The sequence below is a fragment of the Hirundo rustica genome, unplaced genomic scaffold, assembly GCF_015227805.2.
Source record: "Hirundo rustica isolate bHirRus1 unplaced genomic scaffold, bHirRus1.pri.v3 scaffold_198_arrow_ctg1, whole genome shotgun sequence".
In the NCBI taxonomy this organism is placed as follows: Eukaryota; Metazoa; Chordata; class Aves; order Passeriformes; family Hirundinidae; genus Hirundo; species Hirundo rustica.
In genome coordinates this window covers 18,860-43,438 of record NW_026690265.1, presented here as the reverse complement: position 1 = coordinate 43,438, position 24,579 = coordinate 18,860, and the positions used below count along the sequence as shown (strand labels likewise).

Sequence of the window (24,579 nt, the reverse complement as noted above, 5' to 3'; positions counted from 1 at the left end):
CGGTCCGGGGGCTCCGCGGGCCTGTCCCGGTTCCTGCGGTCAAACACCGGAATCGGCGGCAGGGGGAGCGGGGAAATGAATTCTGGTGAGTGGGGTCCCCCTCCTCGGGCCGCATGAGCGAGACCTGCCCCCGTGCTGAGCTGTAGGAGGAAGCTGTGCAGTCCTTGGGCAGGGATCTGCGGCAGCCCTGCTGCGCCCGGACGCGTAGAGCACCGGAGCACCCTGGGGTTGAACCACGCTGCCCTGGGAGTCATCTCCAGGCCTGCGCCAGATGGAACAGAGACTTCGGATGTGTCTGACTTGGGCTCTTGTGTCGGCGTTCCTTATAGGGGCAGAGACAGCTAACAGGGAAGTATTCTGCCTCTTCCTGCCCTGGGGAGGGTTTTATTGACTGTTTGATTTTTTCCTTTGGACAGCTTGAGGAGGGATATAGTCCCCTGAAGCATGCATGAAGAAGAGGAGGGTGTGGGAGGAGGTGGTAGATGTGACACACGAGCAGCAGGACAGCAATCGTGTGACTTAGGGTTCAGTCTGTGGCGAGAGCTGGGACAGAACGCCTTTGCTTTCTTGCTCTGGTGACGGTCCCCAGCATTGGCTATGCTCTAGTGCAGGAGCCATCTGTGCTTCCTCAGCCTGTGGTAGTGAGGAAATAGGTCAGCTCAAGGCAGATTTCCTCAGATCTGCGTTCCCCACATCACAGGTTGTTTGAGGAGAAATCTCAGGAATCCACATATTAAATTTGCAATGCAGGCACTCAGCTCCTGCAGGTGTGGGTCTGTGACACCTGTTTCTGGCCTTTTCCCAAGGAGGATGGCTCCATTCCCATGGAGAGGGGGGTAATTGCTGTCTATCTGGACACGATGAGGCACCTGACCTTGCTTCAGCTACTGGACTCCGGGAGGTCTGTGTCACCCAGTTCCTGGTCCAGAGCTCCTCAGACCTCTCCCAGGACTTGTCACTGTGCACCTTTCTCCACTGCCAGTCCTTCGGATGCTGCCGTTCCCCTATTCCACTTTCTTTCAGAGAGTCATTCCCAGATGGCTGCTATGCCAACAGCTTTGCACTCCTGGGTGATGTTCCCCTCTACTGGATGTGGTGGATTATTAGTTGGAAACCAGGTAGAGGAGCCGTGCGTGCAGCACTTGGATTTTGGCTTTGCCCTGAGCTTCCTGCCTCCCTGTCAGTCCTAGCTGCAAGTGAGCATTCACTCTGGAGAAGCGAGTGCCTGCTGTGTGGGTGGCTGCACTGGGATGTGGGAACCTGGATCTACCAGGCTGAGACTCTCTCTGCCTTCATTCCTTTCCCTAGGAAGCCACAGAGAACGCTGCTGAAGCCTCTGGAATCACCAACCACCGGATATCAGCAGGTGGATTCCCAAGTTCAGCCTCGGGCACCTGCAGTAGAAGAGGGGTCCTTATCCCCAGCAAGGAAAGGCTGGCGGGCCAGGGTGTCAGGTGCAGCCAAGGATCTGTCCAGGGAATGAGCAGCAAGTCCCCCGTGCCCCTGCCCTGCCCCTGGGAATGGCAGCAGCTGCCAGGTGTAAGCTGTTACGTTAATGAGGGCTCAGAGCCCTGGTGCGAGCAGAGCCAGTTGTGAGCTTTTAGCATGATGAGGGCTGAGAACCCTGGTCAAGAGCAGGGCCAGATGTGAGGTGTTAGGATAAGGAGGGGGTGGCTCCTGCCAGGGCTGGTTTAAGAGGGGAACCTCAGGTCACTTTGGTCTGGAGCTTGTGGAGATGAGGGGCTGCTGGTGAGTTTCCATGGGGTGTCTCGTGGAGTCTGGGGGAGCCTCTGGATGCAGAGCAGGGCTTTAAGGAGGTGGCAAGGGACAGAGCTTTGTGCCAGGCAGCAGCAGCAGGTAAGTCTGTGTGGGTTTGTGTAGGGAGACTTTTGTTGTTTTCCTTTTCCATTTTGTCTCGTCCATCCCTCCCTTATCGCCTCAGAAAAAAAATGGGGGTTGGCAGGGAAAAGAAAGTTGAAATGGAGGGAAGAACCTTCACTTTGTTTGTTGTCTGTGTTTCAAGCGGGGGAAATTCCCCTTCTGTTGGGATTCTCAGGGTGCTGACTGAAGGAAAACTTGGGTTTTCTAGGGTGTGAAGAGTATCCATTGACAGGGAATCCCTGGGTTGTATTTTAAATGGAAGGGGGGGGAAATAGGGTTGTATTAGGGGTTTGAATGGAGGGTAAGGTCCCAATTTCATCCTGCTTGGTGTTTTGTTCAATTCAATTTTTTTAGATTTTTTTTTCTATTTAGTGGTCTTTAACAATTGATGGTGCAGTTTTATTTTGTATGTCCATGGCCTATGGTAAGGGATACGGTCTATTGACTTAAGGCTGTATTTCTTAGCGGCAGTATGTTTGTTCTGGGCAGAAGTAAAGCCGGGTACCTGCCCTAGAAGTCAGAGTGAGGCGAGCGGTGGACAGAAGCAGCTGTTATCGCTCAGGTCTCCCTTTCAGGTTTGGCTACGGAAGCAGCCGCAGGCAGAGACTGTTGGGACGTCCATGGTACCGAGGCATCGTTTTCCATCCAGGACAGAGTTTGTTGGCTCATCTTCCAAAAGCTAAGTGTCGGGGATGGGGGTGATGAGAAGAGGAAAAAGGTTTTCAGTGCCAGGAGGCAATTCAAAGCTAGCTTAGAGGAGAGGGCCCTAGAGGGCCAGACCCCTCAGAAGTAAAGGGTGAGGGTTTCTCCCCAGCATCACCAGAGCCTTGGCTGGGCAGGGCAATTCCAAGCCATGTCTGTGTTCTAGCAAGCTTCACGTCTTGAGCCTTCTTTGAGTGTTTGAGAGTTCACAGGGTTAGGGTGCATGAAGACATTCCCAGCCAAGCCTGGGATCCCTGTGCCAGGAACATCCCTAGCTGCAAGGTGTAGGGTTGTAAGGAAGTAGGGTCCAGCAGGGGCACTTGAGAGAGACCCAGTGATGCTGAGGGAGAGCTTGAGAGGTGAAGGAGTGTCAGGGCAGAGAGCAGGAGGTGAAAGTAAGGTGTAGAGGCTAGGATGCAAATTTGAGCGCAGGTGCATGAGCCCTGAGAAGCGTCCTGTTTCCCTGAGAGCAGGTGCAGGCAGCCAGGCTGTGGCAGGCCAGCGGCAGAAGAGCCGAGAGGGGCAGGCAGGAAGCGTTAGTGGGGAGCAGGGTCCGCAGGGCCGGGTCTAACCGGGGGTTTCCCGCCCCGGCCCACCCTGGGATCTCCTGTCTCCCCGCAGTCGAGGATGTCTCCTCCCATTCCTCGAGGCGGCGGTTGGTAAGGCTTCGTGCCTTTGCCACCGCCAAGAGCGCGGCTCTGTCAGCCTCTGCCCTGTCTCAGGGCCAAAGTTAGTTAGGCTAGGGAGAAACTGTGGATGACTCGTCCTGCCCGCAGGACAACCCTTGGGACCCTGGATCAGGAGCATCCTCGACTGCTAGCATAGGGCCTTAGAGAAGTAGGGTGAAGCAGGGCACTTGAGAGAGACCCAGCGAGGCTGAGGGAGGGCTCGAGAGGTGAAGGAGCGTCAGGCCGGAGAGCAGGCCATGAATGTAAGGTGTAGAGGCTAGGATGCAAGTTTGAGTGCAGGTGCATGAGCCCTGAGAAGCGTCCTGTTTCCCTGAGAGCAGGTGCAGGCAGCCAGGCTGTGTCAGGGCAGTGGCAGAAGCGCTGAGGGGGCAGGCAGTAGGGCTAGGGCTAGGCAGGAAATGAGGAGGGGGGGCAGAGTCGACTGGGTTGGGGTTGAGCGTGGGATGCCCACCCTGGTATCTCTGTCCTGCTGCAATCAGGGATGTCACAGCCCTAGTGGAGGCCAGGGTGGGTGAGTGGGCTTAGCATCCATCATGCCACCAAGACTTTGTCCGTGCAGGTGTCAGGCTGTGAGCGAAGCCAAAGCAAGCTGCCCAAGACTCTGGGCATTGTTAAGAGAGGGGGAGCCCCAGGATCAGTGTTTTTTGGCTGATGTGCTGCAAAGTTCATGCTTTAATGTTTGGTTTTCTTTTTTGTAGCTGAGGAAGAGACACCAGGCTGGTGACAGCAGGACTTTCCCAGAGGGCGAGGCGGCATTCCTTGGCACCGGATGTGGATGGCGATCCCTGGACCTCCCAGAGCTAAGTGGAGGGCTCAAGCTGCAGAGGGCATGAGAGCAGGGTGCTGGGTTGGGAGTTGCTGGGGGGGGATTATTGAGTCTGGTTTGGCTAGGGAGATGTGCATCATGTGAGCGCTTAGGGCACCTGAAGGGCAAGTGTCATTTTTGCTGGCCATGCTGAGCTGTGGAGGGCAGAGCAGTCCCGGGCACGTGGTGTCTGTCGTGTGTTGCGCACTCTGTGTGTGTCGGGCATCTCATCTTTCACGTCTTTTCCCATGGTCCCCCAGGGGCCCTATGGGGAGCCCCGGCATCACGGTTAGCATTTCTGATGTCTGCCTTTGTGGCCCCAGCAGCTTTGATGGGAGAGCTGGGACTTGGATCTGAATCTTGTGTCCCTTTAGACTCATCCAGTGCGATGTCTTTTGAGGTCTTGTTCTGAGCTGTACAGACAGCTGTGCCCCGCCACGATCCATTTTGGCGGGTTAGGACTTGTTAGAAGTCCAAGCTAGGTCTTGGCTTGTGAGCGGAGGAGCGTCGGGCATCCATCTTTGTGATTCTCGGAAGGCATCATCTTGTTAGCATCCTCTTCTTGTAGGGTTCTGTGAGCCTGGCCAGCTCACCTTATTTCTTCCGTTTGTCATCTCATTCTGAGTTTTCTCGGTCCTCCCGGTCATTCTTCTTGTGGAGAGCTTTTTGTTGTTGTGGTGTCCTGTGTGATGGATGTTGTGGTGTCTTTGTCCCGGAGCTGCTCTGCCCTGCCGCATGGGTGGGTGTAGGGGTAATAGAAGAAGCCCCTGGGGCCTGAACTGGGTGATGTCAGGTGGAGTTGTGGTGTGGAGGGCATTGGTCGGTTGGCAGCACGTGTCTGTCGCTGTCAAGTTCCCGTGCCGCAGTGTGACTTTGTTCCTGTGTGCGTTTCAGATGCGGATGGATTCACTTGATGGCAGAGGGCCCCATCCCGGGTGAGGGGGTGTCCCCAGAAGAGGTGCGTCACCGTTTGGCTTTGCAGGGGTCACGTGCATGGCGAGTATGTGACAGCATTTTTGTTTGTGTTTCCTTTCAGGAACTGAAGCGGGATGTCATCTGTCAAGGTGAAGCGGAGCAGGTGAGCTGTGATTGTTGGAGAGAAGCAGTTGGTATTGCTGAAGTGTCAGTTGCTGGTGTGACTCTAATCCTCCATTACTGTGTTTTTTAGGAGATGTCACTTTCCACGGAGCTGCCCTCAGCAAGCAGAGGATGGATGCGGTTTGCCTGTCTCCTGAGACCTGTGGGGAGCAGAAGAGGAGTGTGTGATGAAGCCTTGCTATTTTCCATTTGAAGGTGCCATCCAGGTAGGCTTTGGTTAAGAGCCTGGGAGCTGAGGTGAGTCGGGGAGGCAGGGAGGAGGAGCGAGGGTGCAGTCAAGATTGAGCTGTGCCACATCACCTGCCGTCCTCTTAAGCCAGGTCCACCCCGTGACGACGGCAGGGGGCTCGGAGCGCGGCCGAGGCGTGCGGGGCGAGGACGTAGGTATTCTTAGGAGACGGTGAGTATCCTAATGGTGAGGTTTTGATCCATGTGCTGCCACGTGCATGCTTTGATGTTTGGTTTTGTTTGTTGTAGCTGAGGAAGAGACACCAGCCCAGTGGGAGCTGAGGTGAGTCGGGGAGGAGGAGCGAGGGTGCAGTCAAGATTGAGCTGCGCCACATCACCTGCCGTCCTCTTAAGCCAGGTCCACCCCGTGACGACGGCAGGGGGCTCGGAGCGCGGCCGAGGCGTGCGGGGCGAGGACGTAGGTATTCTTAGGAGACGGTGAGTGTCCTAATGGTGAGGTTTTGGTCCATGTGCTGCCACGTGCATGCTTTGATGTTTGGTTTTGTTTGTTGTAGCTGAGGAAGAGACACCAGGCCGGTGGTGGCAGGACTTTCCCAGAGGGCGAGGCGGCGTTCCTTGGCACTGATGTGGATGGTGATCACCGGACCTCCCAGAGCTAAGTGGAGGGCTCGAGGCACAGAGGGGATGAGAGCAGGGTGCTGGGTTGGGAGTTGCTGGGGGGGATTGAGTTCAGTATGGATCTGGAGATGTGCAGGATGTGAGTGCTTAGGGCACATGAAAGGCAAGTGTCATTTCTGATTGTAATGCTGAGACAGGCAGGGCAGAGCAGTCCCAGGCACGTGGTGTCTGTTGTCCACTCTGTGTGTGTCAGGCATCTCATCTTTCGCGTCTTTTCCCATAGCCCCTCAAGGGGCCTGTGGGGAACCCTGGGATCACTGTTAGCATTTCTGATGTCTGCCTTCCTGGCTCCAGTGGCTTTGACTGGAGAGCTGGGACTTAGATCTGAACCTCATCTCTGTTCAGAGTCATCCAGTGCGATGTCTTTTGAGGTCTTGTTCTGAGCTGTACAGACAGCTGTGCCCCGCCACGATCCATTTTGGCGGGTTAGGACTTGTTTAGAAGTCCAAGCTAGGTCTTGGCTTGTGAGCGGAGGAGCGTCGGGCATCCATCTTTGTGATTCTCGGAAGGCATCATCTTGTTAGCATCCTCTTCTTGTAGGATTCTGTGAGCCTGGCCAGCTCACCTTGTTTCTTCCGTTTGTCATCTCATTCTGAGTTCTCTCGGTCCTCCCGGTCGTTCTTCGTGCGGAGAGCTTTTTGTTGTTGTGGTGTCCCCTGGTTTGCGGTGTCCGATGTGACGGGTGTTGGTGTGGCTTTGTCCCGGAGCTGCTCTGTCCTGCCGCATGGCTGGGTGTAGGGGTAATAGAAGAAGCCCCTGGGGCCTGAACTGGGTGATGTCAGGTGGAGTTGTGGCGTGGAGGGCATTCATAGGTTGGCAGCACGTGTCTGTCGCTGTCAAGTTCCCATGCCGCAGTGTGACTTTGTTCCTGTGCGTGTTTCAGATGCGGATGGATTCACTTGATGGCAGAGGGCCCCATCCCGGGTGAGGGGGTGTCCCCAGAAGAGGTGCGTCACCGTTTGGCTTTGCAGGGGTCACGTGCATGGCGAGTATGTGACAGCATTTTTGTTTGTGTTTCCTTTCAGGAACTGAAGCGGGATGTCATCTGTCAAGGTGAAGCGGAGCAGGTGAGCTGTGATTGCTGGAGAGAAGCAGTTGGTATTGCTGAAGTGTCAGTTGCTGGTGTGACTCTAATCCTCCATTACTGTGTTTTTTAGGAGATGTCACTTTCCACGGAGCTGCCCTCAGCAAGCAGAGGATGGATGCGGTTTGCCTGTCTCCTGAGACCTGTGGGGAGCAGAAGAGGAGTGTGTGATGAAGCCTTGCTATTTTTCATTTGAAGGTGCCATCCAGGTAGGCTTTGGTTAAGAGCCTGGGAGCTGAGGTGAGTCGGGGAGGCAGGGAGGAGGAGCGAGGGTGCAGTCAAGATTGAGCTGTGCCACATCACCTGCTGTCCTCTTAAGCCAGGTCCACCCCGTGACGACGGCAGGGGGCTCGGAGCGCGGCCGAGGCGTGCGGGGCGAGGACGTAGGTATTCTTAGGAGACGGTGAGTATCCTAATGGTGAGGTTTTGGTCCATGTGCTGCCACGTGCATGCTTTGATGTTTGGTTTTGTTTGTTGTAGCTGAGGAAGAGACACCAGGCCGGTGGTGGCAGGACTTTCCCAGAGGGCGAGGCGGCGTTCCTTGGCACTGATGTGGATGGTGATCACCGGACCTCCCAGAGCTAAGTGGAGGGCTCGAGGCACAGAGGGGATGAGAGCAGGGTGCTGGGTTGGGAGTTGCTGGGGGGGATTGAGTTCAGTATGGATCTGGAGATGTGCAGGATGTGAGTGCTTAGGGCACATGAAAGTTCTGATTGTAATGCTGAGACAGGCAGGGCAGAGCAGTCCCAGGCACGTGGTGTCTGTTGTCCACTCTGTGTGTGTCAGGCATCTCATCTTTCACGTCTTTTCCCATAGCCCCTCAAGGGGCCTGTGGGGAACCCTGGGATCACTGTTAGCATTTCTGATGTCTGCCTTCCTGGCTCCAGTGGCTTTGACTGGAGAGCTGGGACTTAGATCTGAACCTCATCTCTGTTCAGAGTCATCCAGTGCGATGTCTTTTGAGGTCTTGTTCTGAGCTGTACAGACAGCTGTGCCCTGCCACGATCCATTTTGGCGGGTTAGGACTTGTTTAGAAGTCCAAGCTAGGTCTTGGCTTGTGAGCGGAGGAGCGTCGGGCATCCATCTTTGTGATTCTTGAAGTGATTCATCTTGTTGGCATCCTCTTCTTGTAGGATTCTGTGAGCCTGGCCAGCTCACCTTGTTTCTTCCGTTTGTCATCTCATTCTGAGTTCTCTCGGTCCTCCCGGTCGTTCTTCGTGCGGAGAGCTTTTTGTTGTTGTGGTGTCCCCTGGTTTGTGGTGTCCGATGTGACGGGTGTTGGTGTGGCTTTGTCCCGGAGCTGCTCTGTCCTGCCGCATGGGTGGGTGTAGGGGTAATAGAAGAAGCCCCTGGGGCCTGAACTGGGTGATGTCAGGTGGAGTTGTGGTGTGGAGGGCATTGGTCGGTTGGCAGCACGTGTCTGTCACTGTCAAATTCCCGTGCTGCAGTGTGACTATTTTCCTGACTTTGTTTCAGATGCAGATGGATTCAATCCATGGCAGAGCGCCTCATCCTGGGTGAGGGGGTTCCTCTGTGAAGGTGTAAGTCACTGTCTTAGCTGGGGTAGTGTAAATAATGACTGTGTAAGAGTTCTTTTTTTCTCTTTACTTTCAGGAAGTGATGGTAGATGTCATCTGTCAAGGTGAAGCGGAGCAGGTGAACCGTGATTGTTGGAGAGAAGCAGTTGCTATTGCTGAAGTCTTACTTGATCATGCATGTCTAAGCATCCCCTTTTGTGTTTTATGGGGTCTGCTTGCATGACACGATTCTGTCACAAACCAGGTGCTGGTTTCTGTTTGGAATTTTAGCTGGCTGCCATCCCTTTGCTGGCCCATGGCCTTAGACAGAAGCAGTGTCCCTTCTCCATGGGCATGCCAATTCACCCTCCCCTGTTCCTGATGTGATTTTGTAGGAGGCATTTGGCACTCCAAGTTAGACATGTAAGTGTTGTCTCTGCCAGCTTTTGCCAGCCCTGTAAGCCTGCTTCCCTTCCCTTTCTGCAGCATGTGTCTGTCCTGGTCTTAGAATTTGTGCATGCTTTGCAACCGAATGTTTCATTTAGCATCAATCATGGACATTGCTGAGCAATTGTGTCTGTGTCTTCTTTCATTCATGAACTCTTCACCACTCGATGGGGACTCTCCCAGACATTTTATGATTGAAATCCGTTCACCCGTGAGTGAAGAACACAAAGGGCAAGAGGTGTTTCTGCCTGTCCTGTTTTTTTTAAGGTGTAGGTGAAATCTAAGCTCCAGTACCCTCTGCCGTGCAGCTCCTTTGGCCTATCCCACAGTCCATGAAGTAAGCACGTATAAAAGCTGGGCCAAGTTTCCCTGCACAGTTTTAGTTTGTCTGTTGCAGCCCTGAGCAGGTGTCTAAAATAAGTAAAAACCCCCTGGTGCCTCCGTCTCCCCCCTAGGCAGGGATGCAGGGGCAGCAGCACCCCTGAAACGATGTCCCAAACAGAGAGCCTTCCCAGGCCCCTGGAGAAGAGCTGAAGGGGTAAGAAGAGAGGGCAGGAAAGCCTTGGTACCTTCCGTGAGAGCGCCTGTGTCCCTGTGCCCTGCAAAAGCAGCAAGGGCCAGCATGCCTGTGATTTTGAGATGAGGCCAAGGGAAACGTGCGGCACCGTGGGTTCTTTGTGTAGTCGGTCGTTTTCCCGTTTCCCCATTGGTCCCTTTTGGATCCTTGCTCCGATTGGTCGTTTTGAAATTCATTCACCCCATTGGTGTGAGTGTCCAAGGCCGCCACCTCGTTCCCTGTGAAAGGGGATTGTGGGAGGTCAGTTGGGCGTGGGTTCCAGAGCGTGCGCCGCCTGAAGAGACCTCGCCGTGAGGAAGCAGCCGAGCCGAGCCGATGGAGCAGCCGTGCCTGTAGGCGCTCGGACAGCCTCGTGGCTGAGTTGCCGCGGCAGCTCTCCTAAAAGAGCGATCGCTAGGGTGATCGGTGTCCCTCCGGAGCAGAGGGCGCCTTTTTCAAGGCGACCGCTGCCGGATGGTCGCAGCACCCGAAGAGGCTCCGCAGCCGGGCTGGAGCGGGGAGCGGGCGCGGCCCGTAGGACCAGAACTTTGTGTGAGGCAGCAGCAGCATCGCGGCTGAGTGAGCGTGGGTTCGTGGGGAGGGCGTGTGTTCGTTTCGTTTTTCCGGAGGTGGGGCGGTCCGTGCGTGTCCTGGCAGCTGTGTGCGTTCCGGGGACAGAGGCCGGGCAGCGGCGGGGCTCCCCGAGCGTGGAGGCGCAGGGCGGGGGGGGCGGGTGTTGGGGAAGGAGCGGGTTCATCGGCGGGAGGCGAGCTCGGCCCTGGAGAGCGTAGGTGTTTGCGGTGGCCCGGTGCTGGCGGTGCCGCGGTAGAGGTGAAGGTGAAGGTACGGGTTGGCCATACCGCATGGCGTCGGGCGGCTTTTCGCGCGCTGGGAAGGGGAGGGGGGGTGTTTTTCCAGTTGCCATTCTAGCGATAAAGCGCGGCGCCGCGGGGGTGAATGTGCGGCAGGAGCTACGGGTTGCCCCGGCCACATGGCGCACGGGCGGGGAAGGGGGGGTGGGCGGGTCTGGGGCCGGCAGTGAGGATGCCTTTGGGGACTGGCGGCGCGGCGGTGCGGCGGCTCGTGTTGGCGTGGTGTTGGCGAGAAGGAAGCGGGGTAGCTCGGCGCCGTGGGTACGTGGTGCCCATGGCTCGTTTCGGGCGGGTTTCCCGGCGCTGGGAAGGGTGGTGGGGGGTGGTTTTCTCTTTGCCGCGGTGCGTAGGAAGAGCGGCAAGCCGGCGCTGAATGCTCAGTATGTACGCATGGTGCTCATGGCTCGTCGGTTCCCCGGCGCTGTGTGTGTGTGTGGGGGGGGGGGGGCGGCTCTGCCCCCGGGAGTCGCGGTCCCTTTGCGGGGGGCAGGGGAGCCGGGGCCGGCCGGGCAGCGCCCGTGTGTTCGGTGGCGTGGTGTCCCCGGGACTGAAAGGGCAGCGCCGAGCGAGTCGTGGCCGAGGGTGCAAGGTCCTGGGCTCCCCGTCCCTCCTGTGGTGGTGGAGGAGCGGCGTTCTGAATTTTTTGAAAAAGGCGCCGTTTCGGCAAGGTGGTTTTGTCAGGTTGGCCGCCGTGTAAGTGCCTGTCGCTTGAGGTACGTGGAGAAGTTTTTCTTTATTCAGTAGCGGCTGTGATGGTGGTGAGTCTGTGGCATTTGTTTTTTGTGGGTTTGAGGTGGCGCGATGTCGTTGATTTGTTCGGATTTTGTGATCTTTGGAATTGTATCCTTGTTTCTCGTAGGCTAGGGGTTTCTTTGTTCGTTTTATTGGATTGCAATGTGTATTTTCTGGTTGTGGAATCTTTTGGGGAGCTTTAGGATTTCACGGGGAGCAGCCTGGCTGTGTCATGGAGGCTGGGGTGTTTGTTCGCTGCCTTTTTTTTTTTTTTTAATTTTTCCAAATTTTTTTTGTGTCGAGCGGTTTTCAGGTGGTTTTGAAGAAACGTGTGGTTTTGCTTTGTTTGTCGATGTTGTGTGCTAAGGGATCGGGTTTATTTCTTTCTTAATCCTGCGTTCCTTAAGTTCCAGGTCGATGTTTTCGGTTTTGAATTGAGTTTTGGTGTTGAATTTATTTATGTGTGTGTGTGTATATATATATATATATATATATATTTTTTTTTTTAGCTATGAGATTTCTTTAGACCCTGTTCCCTTGTGTGTTGGCTGTTGCACCCTGTTGTCTTTCAGATGTAGGGGTAGGCAGGTTTTTCCCAGGGCGGGCTGCAGCAAAGCAAGCCGTGCGCTTGGCTTTTGTGGTATTTTCTTGTGCTTGGTGTGACGGATGGAGCAGTGGGGGTTTTTTTGTGCCTTGTCAGGCTCGTTTTTCTCTCCCTGGGGCTTTTGACGCAGCCAGTTTTGATTTCTGTGGACTTGAGGAAAGAGTTTGTGGTCAGAGATAAAATATGGCTTTGTCGTGTCCCTTTGTCCTGGAGTGCTTATCGGGTGCTGGGTGCTGGTGGTCGGGGCGGTGCCGGAGCGGTCCCCGGTGGGCACCCAGCCCCAGTCGGTTGGAAGGCTCTCTTTTGTCTGTTTTGTGTTGCAAATGTGGTCATTGCTGTTACCGGTGCCCAGTTGGGCGTTACCAATGCATTGTGTCTTTGCCTGCCCTTGGTTTTTGAATTGAGTTATATGATACAGGATGCTGTCCATTGCACCTTTGAAGACCCGTGCATGCACCCCTTTTTCTCCCTCAGGCCTTGGCGTACTTGTTGCCTCTTTTCCAGCCCAGGTGTGGAGATGCAGTTGCTGAATGCAGGCCTGGGTTTCTCCCTGCCTGCCCCCCTTCCTCTTCAGGGCACTTTGAACAGGTTGAACTCTCTCCCCATTTCAAATTTTTAATTCTAAATGCTCCTGTTCCATGTTCCTTTTGTAAGAACGGAGCGCCGGTCAGGCATTGAGAGGCTCTTTCTATTCAGAACGTATTCATGTGTCATGAAAGTTTGTCAGATCACCGTCCCTTGTCGGCTTTTGAGCCTCAGGCCTCCTCAGAGATGCAGCTGGAGTTTTGCAGAGCATGGGTCCAAGGCCTGCCCATGGGGTCTAAGCCTTTGTAAAAACAAGCAGCAGGCCTTTTTTGTTCCCCTCCTGCTGTTGTACTAAAATTCCTTGGCAAGGACTCTGATTAACACGTGCATGGAGTTGAAATTCGTTTTCTGTGTCCAGAAGGGGTAAGCATGGGGCATTCCCGCATTTGTCCTTTCCTTTTTTAAAGCTTTGCTGGCCCCTGCTGTCCCTACCACGACATGACCACTGTCTGGTCTTAGAAAAATATTCTGTCCAAGGTGTCCAGAACCCCACCCACCCAGCCCAAACAAGTGCTGCAACTCCTTTCTTGCCTTGGGTCACGGCACTTGTCAACTCCCTTGTATTCCTTCCAGCCGTATATAGTGAAACCCCCGATCCAAAAATGTGCCAAGGACGCGACCTTTTTTTTCCCCCTAATCCATGTGCCTTTTCCTTCTAGTGCAAGTCCTGAACATGGTTTTAACTTGTTATGAATCTGTATTTTACCTCCTAGTAGCAAGCTGGTCCTCCCTTTGTATTTTTTTCCCTGTCCTTGAGCTGTGTTTGGTTGGTTTCTGAAAGTTCCTTGATGGGTGTGTGTATCCTGAGCGGTCATTTGTTTGGAGGAAGTGTGTGTGGGTCTTGCAGCGTGTGAAGCTGACAGCTGACTAGGAGGGTGGTCATGGCCCTCTGAGTGTGGTCCTATGTGTTCAGCCCTTTATCTGGAGTTCCCACTGTGGTGTCAGTTGTTTGCAAGACCTTGGAGGGCCTTTTGACTGTAGGTGTATGTGAAACATGTCAAGATTTAATTCAAAGCTACCGTCCAGGCTTCCTGAGGTGCATGTTTTTGTACGTATGTAAGGGTGAGGTTTGAGTCAGAGAGCCTCTTAAGATCCACTCCTTTTTTTTCAATTGCCTATGGATGTTGTGTCCCTGCCTGTGCTTGGCCTCCATTCCCAGTGGCGTATGGGGTTTGTGAGAAGGGGAGTCCCTCCATCATTTCCTATGGTAAAGCCGGTATGTCAGACCTCTTCTGTTAGAATTTGATTGTTCATAGGGCTAGGGGGTATACCCTGAAGCCCATTCCTTCCTATTTTTGTCATTCCTTTCTTTCATCCATCCATTTCAGTCTTTTTATTCGTCCTCTCGTCCCTGAAGTTTGGGTGTGCCGGGGTGTACGTCACTGCCAGAGGATCCCTAAAGCTTTTATGCTATGATGCTGTTGTTGTGTGATGCCACGTGGGCCACGGGTCTGAACCCGTTTTTTATAAACCTGTACTGGGGGGTGATGTGTTGTCATCTTATTCTTACTCTGTGGGGTGTTCCTTTGGTCGTAGGGAAAGTTTGTAGCCCACGGGTGCAGTGATCCACTCTAATAAGTAGGTTGTGGTATCTCTGCAGTGCAGGTGTTTCTGTGCAATCCACTCTTTTGTTTTGAAAAGGCCTCCATGCTCTCGGTCTCCCTCCTGGTGTGTGGTTTTTGTCCTTGCTTTTTGGTTTTGTTTTTGGGCTCTGAATCTTCCATCCCTAAGTGCTTTTCCAAGACTGTTACGGCTTACTCTACTTTAGTTTTCCTTACAGAAAAGTTACCAAGCATGAGCTTATGCTTTCCCTCCTATGCACTGTGACATTCCCAGGTCCTTTCAAAGCCTTGTATTTACAGACCTGTTGAATACCCAGATCTGAATTTATCTTGCTCCCTGTCACCTCCCATTCCTCCCTTTGTACGCTCCTTGCCCAAAAGGCTCTGAAGCATGTGTGATTTGTTTCCTAAAATGAGCGCTGGGTCTGTGTTGAGGAGGTGTCCCTCAAAATGAGGAAGATGACTCTTCCTGATCCTGACCTTTCTATCTGTTCAATGCATTTGTGACCCATGTTAGCGCTTAAGAGTTTTGTGTATTGAATGGATTCTTTGAGCAGGAAGTCTGCATCTAAGTTGTGCGCTCTTGGTCACGTTTTGTTTTTCCTTACAAACACAGCTCCATCAACATAAAGCTGACAAGGAGTTGGTAAATCTGGGCTATCTTGTCTCAGATGTGGCTCGTGTTGAGTGTGTAGCGAGCTTCCCTATATCTTTCAGCTGTTTCAGCCACTTTTTCTGTTCACTTTCCTAGAAATCCCCTCTTGTTCCAAACTGATGTTTCCCTCTAAGGATTTTTCCTTTCTTGTAGGTGCCTTTTTTTTCCCCCCTTTGGCCAGAGGGACACGGGTGACATTGAGTCGGGCCTCCTGTTCTCTGCCTCCCCTTTTAGGGGGGATGCTGGTGTGGATTCTATCTGCTCTTGGGCCGGGGGGGTAAGGAGAGGTAGCTGCTTTTTTATGGCACCTATTTTCTCACCCTGCTCCAAAGAACTTTAGATTTTTTTGCTCGGCCCCTGTTAACAGCTCTGGGTACTATTTAGGCTGAGCTGCCGTGGTGGCCATGCAGGGGTGGGCTAAAGAGGCCTTGATCATCTTGTATTAGTGAGTTTTGACTGCTTGGTTGGTGTGATGTGTGCTACTTCTGCATGGCTTTTTTCTTGAGCGTTGCTTTGAACCTCTCATGCCACGAGCTACTGTGGGAGAGGAAAAAACCTTTAGGCAGCTTTTCCATGCTGTTGGTCTTACCAAGGTTTTCCACCTTTGTCTTTCTCTGAGAGAGAAAAGGAAAAGGTCAACTTGCAGAATGAACACCACGGAGTCAGGAGAGTATTCCTAAAGACAGAGGATTTGTTAAAGAACGGGTTGTTCCATTCTTATCTCAGCATCTCCAAATGCCCTATTTCTGTTAAGTCACGGGCAGGATGTGCATTTGGGCATAGGTTTGGTTTACATTTCTGGGTGCCTTTGAGGGAGGCTATTTGTGGTTGACTACATCCTATTTCTATTATGAGATGCTTGAACACAGATCAGGAGGAGAAACCCTCTGTGCCCGTGAGGAAGTGGAAAAAAAAAAGTCTCTGTTCCTTGAGAGGAACAACCCTTTATTTTGCAGCTCTTCCTGTTTAAAAGGTGAGCCTCTTGTACGCCGGTCTATGACTCCTGATTGACAAGCCGCTTGGAAAACTGCTCAGGAGAGTGTGACCCAAGGCAGTTTCCCTGGGTGGCTGTTTTTGTGACCTTTCAATAAATCCACCCAAGAACGGTTCTAAGCGATCTGTAAGATGTGTGAGTCTAAGAGAAAGTCTCGTTCTCCAGAATGGATCTGAGACTACTGTCCGAGAGTGAAATGGACTGAACAGAACCACCTAACTTTTGTCTTTCTGTTCTGTTTTCTAGGAGAGTGAACAGAGGATGCAAGAGGAGCCAAGTGTGCTTTGAGAGTTTCCTTCTGTTTTGTGTCCCAAGCTTTTTTCCTATTCCTTTAGGAGGTGTTGATAAAATTATTCTTTTTCCACACGGACCTTCCCTTCACGGTAAGTGCTCAGACTGCCATTTATTTGCTCTACAACCACCGCATTCACTGTTGTTTGTACCCTGTTATTGAAATGAAGCGTTCCCACCGTGTCGTGCCATGCCTAGCTATTGTCTTAGGAAATGATCCCAAAACCCTCAGGTGGCCCAGTGCTTGAAGCGGTCTATTTCTGTTGCTGTTCTTCCCAGGTAAAAGTCCCTGTTGCAACCTTTCCCTTGCCACTGGGGTTCCCCATTCCCTTTGCTTTCCTTGCGGTCCTTTCTGTCTGCTCCTTCTCCTGCTCTCTTGCTTCTTTTGCTTTTGGCTGTGTTCTTTTTGTGAGACACGTTTCTCGTCTTCCCTCAGGTCTGGGCTGCCGATCGGGCAGCACGATCTGCTCCTCTGTTCCCCATTCTTTACAATGCTGTCTCCTTTTGGATGCCCCGCCATAGGCACTAGTGCCATTTCTTGGGGCGTCACGAGGGATTTTACTAGCATCTCGATTCCTTCCTTGTGCGTGAAAGCTTTTCCTTTTGCATTTAGGTGCCCCCTTTTCTCCCCCATTTTTTCAAAGGTGTGTCCTATGCCCAAGGCATACCGTGAATCTGTGGGTGTTGTACCTTGGTCTTGTTTTAAAATCTAGATTGATCCAAATACATGTCATGTCTTCCCCTCTGCTATCTCCCTGTCTTCTTTTTCCTTCCCCTACTTTAGAGGTCCCTGTGTGAAGAACTCTCCTGTATGGCAAAGGGGTACCTTGTAGCTCTTCCCTCATTTCTCGTTTGTCTAGGATTCTAAGGAGTCTTTCCATCCCTTTGGGATGGGCTCCCGACAGGGATCGTGTAGGCTTGAAGCTCTTGCACGTTTTTCACTCAAGATCGGTACCATTTGCTAGTACCACGTAGTGTTTTAAGATCCCAGAATCCCTTAAGCATTCTTGAGCCTTTTGGCTTCCCGTGGCCCTAAGGTGATGAGGTGTGCGTGCAGTCCTTTCTCCTTCTCGTGTCACCCTTTGTACCTGGTCTAGGAGCGCTGTGGCCGGCGTCTCAGAGACGTATTGTCCATCCCATTTGGACTGCCTCTAAAAGCTTTCACATTGAGTACCAGGCCGCCTGTGTCCTCCCCATTCTTGTGGTCATGCCCCCTAGGCCATTCCCCATTCTGTATTCGTAAGTCAACCCTGCTTCTGAGATTTGGCAGGTTGAACACTTGGGCTGAGGATTGTTTGCCTTTTCACTCTTTCCCTTGTTTTTCACCCTGAAGCGTGCCTCTTGTGGGTTCAGGGAACGCTCCTTTTTCTACAGGAATTTAACACGGTGACTCTTTTTCTAGTCATCCTTTAGCCTGTCGAAATAAGCCCAGCTGTTTTCTCTCTTTGACTTTTGGAGCTGGGATGGGGAGTTTGCCTGACATTTGCTCAGGACTTATTTTCTTCTCCCCTTCCCCACTGAGGTTTCCAAGACAGGTCCTCCTTTTCCCCTGATTGCAACTGGTTTTCAGATGCTTTAAGGCCTTTTTCTCTCCCAAGAAATGGAGATGCATGCCAGCTTCTCTCCCCTCCTGCTCCTGCCTTGATCTAAAACGGTTCTCCACCTCCTGCAGGATTTGTGCACTCCTTTTAGGGGTGAATCCTTCTAATCATTCCTCCCAAGCTTGTGTCCATTCATTGGGAGGCTCTGTAAAGCCTTGAGAATGGGCTGTCCCTCTTCTCTGCTGTTTGCTCTGCTCTTTGGGGCCCTCCGTGCCAAAGGCAGACCCCTCCGTGCTGTCCTTAAAATGCATCTTATAGGTGTACCCCAGCCCAGCAAGCATGTTAGCTAGGCTTTTCACAGACAGGGTGTATGGGTATGGTCCCTCCCACTGTCTCCTGCACCATGATGCTCCTACGTTTTATAGTCTTGTACTAGCCTGAATTTATTTAGTATTTTCTTTCCTGCCACCATGGGGACCTTGTAGGGCCACCTCCACGGTTGTCCTCCTCACTGCTTCAGTAGGTGTGTTGTCACGGTGGCTATCCCTTTCCCGCTTTGTGCGGAGCTAGGATCTCGCCTCCCTCTTCTAGGGGATGTTCCTTCTGGCCTTTGTGTTTCTGAATTTCCCCTGTTCAGCCCTCCTGTGTGGTTTGAGTTCCTTTCCATCCTGTGTGGTCGTTCTCCTCTGTCCCCCTACCTTATACTCTTTAGGAGGAATTCCTACCCCCTCTTGAACCTATAGGTCCCTCCCAAGGTCACGACCAAGACTCTCATTTCTGTCTGTCTAGGACATCTGTCAAACCCTTCTGTGACTTCACCTCCTCATTTTCTTAAGCGAGGAGCTTTGCAAGGTTTCTCTTCTGGCCCTAGGCGCTCTGCCATTCTGCCGTTCCTTTTGCATGTGCCACTCCCATAGGGAGTTGCTTTCTACTTGGTTTCTCTGCAGCTGTGTCTACTACAATTCCAACTTGTTCAACATGCAGACCGAGCTCCAACTTTTAAGATGGGCTCCTGTCAGCGTTTTATCAGGTCCCCTGATGTGTGGAGCTCACGAAAGCCCTGGTGTTCCTTGCGCTCTCCTTTTCAGTTTTCCTACAGCTTCCTGATCCCTTGTCATTCCCTCCTGCAAAGTCATTTTTGGGCCATCTCACCTCCAACGTCCTACTTCCCCCTAATAGTGCCGTGTTCCGGTCTTTCCCGGTTTGAGAGGGGTAAGCCAAGGTTGTAGGGCCTTTCCTTTTCCCTCTCCCCACAGGTGGCTTTGTCCCTCGCTCCCTTTTGTGGCTCCTTCCTGGCCCTTCCGCTTTCTGTGCCCACGGCTACCATCCTCCTTGCATTTGTCTTTGTTTTTCCCTCTTGCCGACTCCTAGGGCTTCCCTTAGCAAGTAGTCCTTTCTCCTTTGCCTGCCCATCCGCTATTTCAGCTTATTGCTTCCATTTCTGTGGCCAGGATTTGGTCCCCCCTAGTGCCTTTTCAAAATGCCTGGCTTTCTGGGCTCTCCGGATCCAAATGAGATTGCTGCTGGAAATTCCTCCAGAGGCTATTGCACCAAGGTGCCAGGGATTCCTTCATTCCCTTGGCTTCCATCCCCACCTACTTGTACGCTCTTCCTGTGGGGAACTTATTCTTGGATCCCCCTTGTCACTACAATACTGCCATCCCCCGTGTTCCTATCTGGGTGTGTGACAGGTAGCTTCTGGTGCCCTGGGGGGACCCATGCCGTTTCCTCCCTTTCCCCATGGCACCTTGCAGCTCCTGTGATGAGCTGACCCTCTTTAGCATGACACAGTCTATTTCAACTGCAGTTCTATTTCCCTCTTGTCTGCCTATTTGGGCCCCCCCAAAATATGCATCTCTTGGCTTGGCAACACCCCCAGGGCCTTGCACTGGATCCCCTCCCTTTCTCTTACAGCTGTAGACTTGTGATGTTCCTAGGGGTGTCTTTCTAAAAGCTAAGCCTCCTGCTGCCCCCCTCATCTGGACTTCCCTTACTGGCCAGTTGTGGTTCTCCCAGGGGAAAGACTATGTGATGACAGTATCCCACGTGTGCCTAGCCTCTTCCTCCTGCCGTCCTCTTCCGGAGCTGCCAAGCTTTTGCTGTTCCGCTGCCCATTGTTTTGTGTCTCTGCCAGGAGGCAGCAGAAAGGATCTGCTTTGTGTCAGTCCCCTTGGCTTCTTCGCTAGCGTGTTTTTAGGCTCAGCACCTCCAGGGGTCTTGGGTGCCACAGCAGGGCCGCTCTGCACACGCATGTAGCGTGGGCCAACCCTTTCACCACTTCCGCATCCTTCCCATTTGGCTTAGTTCCCTAGCAGCCTCCTTGGTGACCCATGATTGTAGCAATTGCTCTAATGGACTGTGTGTGGGCTATTTTTGACCTTGGCCTTTCTTTCTCCCTTCATTTTCCTTACTTCTCTGTGTTGCCTTTCTTACCGAGTGTCATACAGCCATTCATAGGTGGCCTGTCTTGAGTCTATTTCTAACTGAGGGCAACGCTACTTCAAAAGTGCCCCTTGTCAATTCCAGTGTTACACGTGGTCCTACTCCAACTTGAAAGGTGTGTCTGAAATCTTGCTTGCTCCTTTGTCCCCAAGCAGCCTGCAAGCAGCCCATCAGCACGCTCTTAAAGCTTTGGCTGCTGCCCCAGCCTGTGTCTGGTTGCACAGTGCATCCTTGTCTGTCTGCCCTATTTCTAGGCCTCCTGAGCTCTCACACCTCCCCAAATGTTGCCCCTGCCAGTATTGGCTCTTTACCTGTTGAATAAGCTCAAAATCTTAGAACAGGTGTCTAAAGCAGTTAGACTGGGTGTGGGAGGGGGGGATGCTATTGGTAGAACTGAGGATTTTAAAGGTGGTAAGAGGAAAAATCTGGCTCAGAAATACTCCACCTAAAACAAAAAATATCAATGGGAGACCCCGCCTGAAATAAAAATCATCAATGGCAGAAGGAGACCTGACCTGAAACAAAAGCCATCAGTGGCAGAGGGAGACCCCACCTAAAATAAAAATGTTTAATGGCAAAGGGAAACCCCACCTGAAACAAAGCCCATCAATGCCAGGAGAGCTCATCTATAACAAAACCCCTCAGTGGCAGAAGGAGACTTCACTTACAGTGAAGATTATCCATGAAGGAACAAGATGCGAACTAAACCAAAAATCATTAACGGCAGGGGGAGACCCCACCTAAAATAAAAATTATCAATGGCAGGAGAGACCCCACGTAAAACTAAAATCATCAATGCCAGGAGGAGACCCCAACTATAACTAAGCATGGAAGCAGCAGTAGGAGCTCTGTGTGTGTGAGGGGTGTCTGCGGGGGATTTTGGGATGAATCGCCAAGATTTATTGATGCTGAGCAGTTCCCCCCCCAGCCCTGAGCAGCGCCGAGCGTGGGATTTGTGTTTGCAGGCGGTCTGAGCGCAATCACCGCGAGAAGATCGGGGTCCGTGTTCTCTTTGAGCAGGTATTAAACGTGGAACCTTACTGCTGCCTGGACTCTCTGCCCTCCCTTGCCACGGAGACCTTTGTCTGTGACCCCTCAGCTGTGGTGATGCATCACGGGAAGGGCTTTGGCTCAGGACACTACACAGCCTATTGCTACAACACGGAGGGAGGTGCGTGTGCTGGGGACGGGCAAATCCCATCCCAATCTTCTATGCCCCCTCAGGATTTTCCCTCCCTTGGGATCCCTCCTCAGGATTCCAATTCCTTGGGAGCCCCTCCATGTCTTTTAGTAGTTTGTTTCCCCCGCTCACGCCCCACCCCTGTATTCCTATTTTAAAAATTTTTTTTGTAATTTTTTGTGTGGGTTTTTTTGTTGGTTGGTTGGTTGGTGGTTTTTGTTTTCCTGGGAATGGTGTGAATTATTCATTCTGCCAGGCAGAGCTGCTCCGATGAGCTGTTGCGGCTGGCTTTGCTCAGGATTGAATCCTAAGGACCGAGGAGATGAATAGAAAGTGTTTTGAGGCTGGAAGAACAGGAACTATTCATGCCTAACATCCGCAGGGGACTGGGAGATCTCGGCAGCTGGATCAGGACAGGCTCTGCCTTCCTGGCTGCACAAATTGCCCGGCCCCAGGGGATTTTTGGCTGCCGAATTGAGCGGTTCCAAAATCCAAAGGGATCCTGCCTCAGCTGAGAACTCTTTCTTTCCCTTTTTTCCCAGGTTTTTGGGTGCACTGCAATGACTCCAAACTGAACGTGTGTAGTGTGGAGGAGGTGTGCAAGACCCAGGCCTACATCCTCTTCTACACTCAGAGAACGCTGCAGGACAAAGCAGGAATCCCAGAAAAACAACTCCAAGCTCAGGTTTTTGCCACCCAAAACCAGTGACAAGGACACAAGACTGACATTGCCATGAGGGGACATTCCCAGCTTCTTTTGGGGAACTTTTGGTGTTCATCGTCTCCTTCTTTGCAGGGAAAACTGCAGGAATGGGATCAGGGTAGGGACGGGATCCGGGCAGGGACGGGATCCGGGCAGGAAAGGGATCGGGGCATGGATCACGGCAGGGACGGGATCAGGGCAAGATATTTGGAAAACCTTCTGGAGCTGGGCAGTTCCGATTTGGGGCAGAATCTTGGGGTTTGATTGTCTTTTCAGCTCAAAAAAAAAAAAGAAACTATAAAGTTTGATGCTGTTCATTCATCCCCTATCAAAGAGGAATGAGCCCAAGCTGGCAATGGGAGAATCCAGCTGGATCAACACCCTTCAATCCCTAAAAATCCTGATCCAGCTCCATCTCCAAGAGGAACAGGTACAGTACCCTTGAGCGGTCTGGTAAATCCCAGGGAAACTCCCAGAGCTGTTCCTACTGGAAAAAAAAGTTTAAATTCTTCTCAGTTCCTCCTCTGCTGCCCCAATAGCGATTTCTGCGCCCTGGGTGAAGCTTTGCCAGCAGCTCTGTGTCCCCAACTTTAGTTTTTCCTTACAGAAAAGTTACCAAGCATAAGCTTATGCTTTCCCTCCTATGCACTGTGACATTCCCAGGTCCTTTCAAAGCCTTGTATTTAGAGACCTGTTGAATACCCAGATCTGAATTTATCTTGCTCCCTGTCACCTCCCATTCCTCCCTTTGTACGCTCCTTGCCCAAAAGGCTCTGAAGCATGTGTGGTTTGTTTCCTAAAATGAGCGCTGGGTCTGTGTTGAGGAGGTGTCCCCAAAATGAGGAAGATGAATCTTCCTGATCCTGACCTTTCTACCTGTTCAATGCATTTGTGACCCATGTTAGAGCTTAGAGTTTTGTGTATTGAATGGGTCCTTTGAGCAGGAAGTCTGCAGCTATGTTGCGTGCTCTTGAGCCCATTTTGGTTTTCGTGACAGGCCTAGCTCCGTCGACATAAAGCCGATAAGCAAGGAGTTAGCGCATCTGAGTTATCTCAGATGTGGCTTGTGTTGAGTGTGTATAAAACTTCCCTATGTCTTTCAGCTATTTCAGCTACTTACTCTCTTCACTTTCCTAGGAATCCCTAATTGTTCCAAACTGATGTTTCCCTCTAAGGATTTTTCCTTTCTTGTAGGTGGCTTTTTTTGTTTTTTTTTCCGTTTTGCCAGAGAGACACGGGTGACATTGTGTTGGGCCTGCTGGTCTCTGCCTCCCCTTTTAGGGGGGATGCTGGCCTCAGGCTGGCGTGGATACTATCTGCTATTGAGTGGGGGGGTAAGGAGAGCTGGCTGCTTAGCAGCGCCTATTTTCTCACCCTGCTCCAAAGAACTTTAGATTTTTTTGCTCGGCCCCTGTTAACAGCTCTGGGTACTATTTAGGCTGAGCTGCTGTGATGGCCATGGAGGGGTGGGCTAAAGAGGCCTTGCAGATCTTGTTTTTGTGAGTTTTGACCGCTTGGTTGGTGTGATGTGTGTTATTTCTGCGTGACTTTTTTTTCTTCAGTGTTGCTTTGAACCTCTCATGCCACGAGTTACTGTGGGAGAGGAAAAAACCTTCAGGCAGCTTTCGCGTGTTGTCGGTCTTATGAAGGTTTTCCACCTTAGTCTTTCTCTGAGACAGAAAAGGATAGGCTGAACGTGCAGAAGAAACACTATGGAGTCAAGAGACTATTTGTAAAGACAGAGGATTTGTTCATGAGTGGGTTGTTCCATTCTTATTTGTTTCTCCAAATGCCCTATTTGCACGATTCCTTTAATTCACGGGCAAGATGTGCATCTGGGGATAGGTTTGGTTTACATTTCTGGGTGCCTTTGAGGGAGGCTATTGGTGGTTGACTATGTGCTATTTGTCTTACGAGATGCTTGAACAGAGATGCAGAGGAGAAACCCTCTGTGCCCGTGAGGAAGTGAAAAAAAAAAATCTCTGTTCCTTGAGAGGAACAACCCTTTATTTTGCAGCTCTTCCTCTTTACGAGGTGAGCCTCTTGTACGCCGGTCTATGACTCCTGATTGACAAGCCGCTTGGGAAACTTCTCAGGAGAGGGTGACCCAAGGCAGAGTTTCCCCGGGTGGCTGTTTTTGTGACCTTTCAATAAATCCACCCAAGAACGGTTCACTTTTGTGTAAGATTTCTGAGTCTAAGAGCAAGTCTTGTCCTCCAGAATGGATCTGAGACTATTGTCCAGTAGCGAAATGGACTGAAAAGAACCACCTACCCCTTTTCTCTTTGTTTTCCAGGAAAGCGAACAGAGTATGCAAGAGGAGCCAAGTGTGTTTTGAGTTTGATTCTGTTTTGTTTTCCAAGTTTTTTTTTTTCCATTGTTTTAGGAGGTGTTAATAAAGTTATTTTTTTTGCACATGGACCTTCCCTTCACGGTAAGTACTCAGACTGCAGTTTATTTCTTATAGAACCACTGCATTCGCTGTTGTTTGTACCCCGTTATTGAAATGAAGCGTTCCCACTGTGTCGTGCCATGCCTAGCTATCGTCTTAGCAAATGATCCCGGAACCCTCAGGTGGCCCAGTGCTTGAAGCGGTTTATTTCTGTTGCTGTTCCTCCCAGGTAAGTCCTTGTTGCAACCTTTTCCTTGCCTCCGGGGTTCCCCATCCTCTTTGCTTTCCCTGCTGTCCTCCTTTCTGTCTGCTCCTTCTCCTGCTCTCTCGCTTCCTTTGCTTTTGGCCGTGTGTTCCTTTCCTGAGACCCGTTTCTTGTT

At 51.9% G+C, this 24,579-nt stretch overlaps 1 long non-coding RNA gene across 1 annotated transcript; it reads left to right on the top strand.

The window, feature by feature from the left end:
• Positions 1-43: 43 nt before the first annotated feature.
• On the top strand, positions 44-24,222 carry LOC120747771 (uncharacterized). The gene is made up of 16 exons (XR_005699193.2): positions 44-1,196; positions 1,309-1,366; positions 2,457-5,035; positions 5,114-5,155; positions 5,246-5,381; positions 5,496-5,575; positions 5,653-5,686; positions 5,762-5,841; positions 5,919-6,989; positions 7,068-7,109; positions 7,200-7,335; positions 7,446-7,529; positions 7,607-8,782; positions 15,897-16,033; positions 20,945-21,095; positions 21,647-24,222. It is a non-coding gene; the product is annotated as an uncharacterized LOC120747771 (long non-coding RNA).
• The last annotated feature ends 357 nt before the right edge of the window (positions 24,223-24,579 follow it).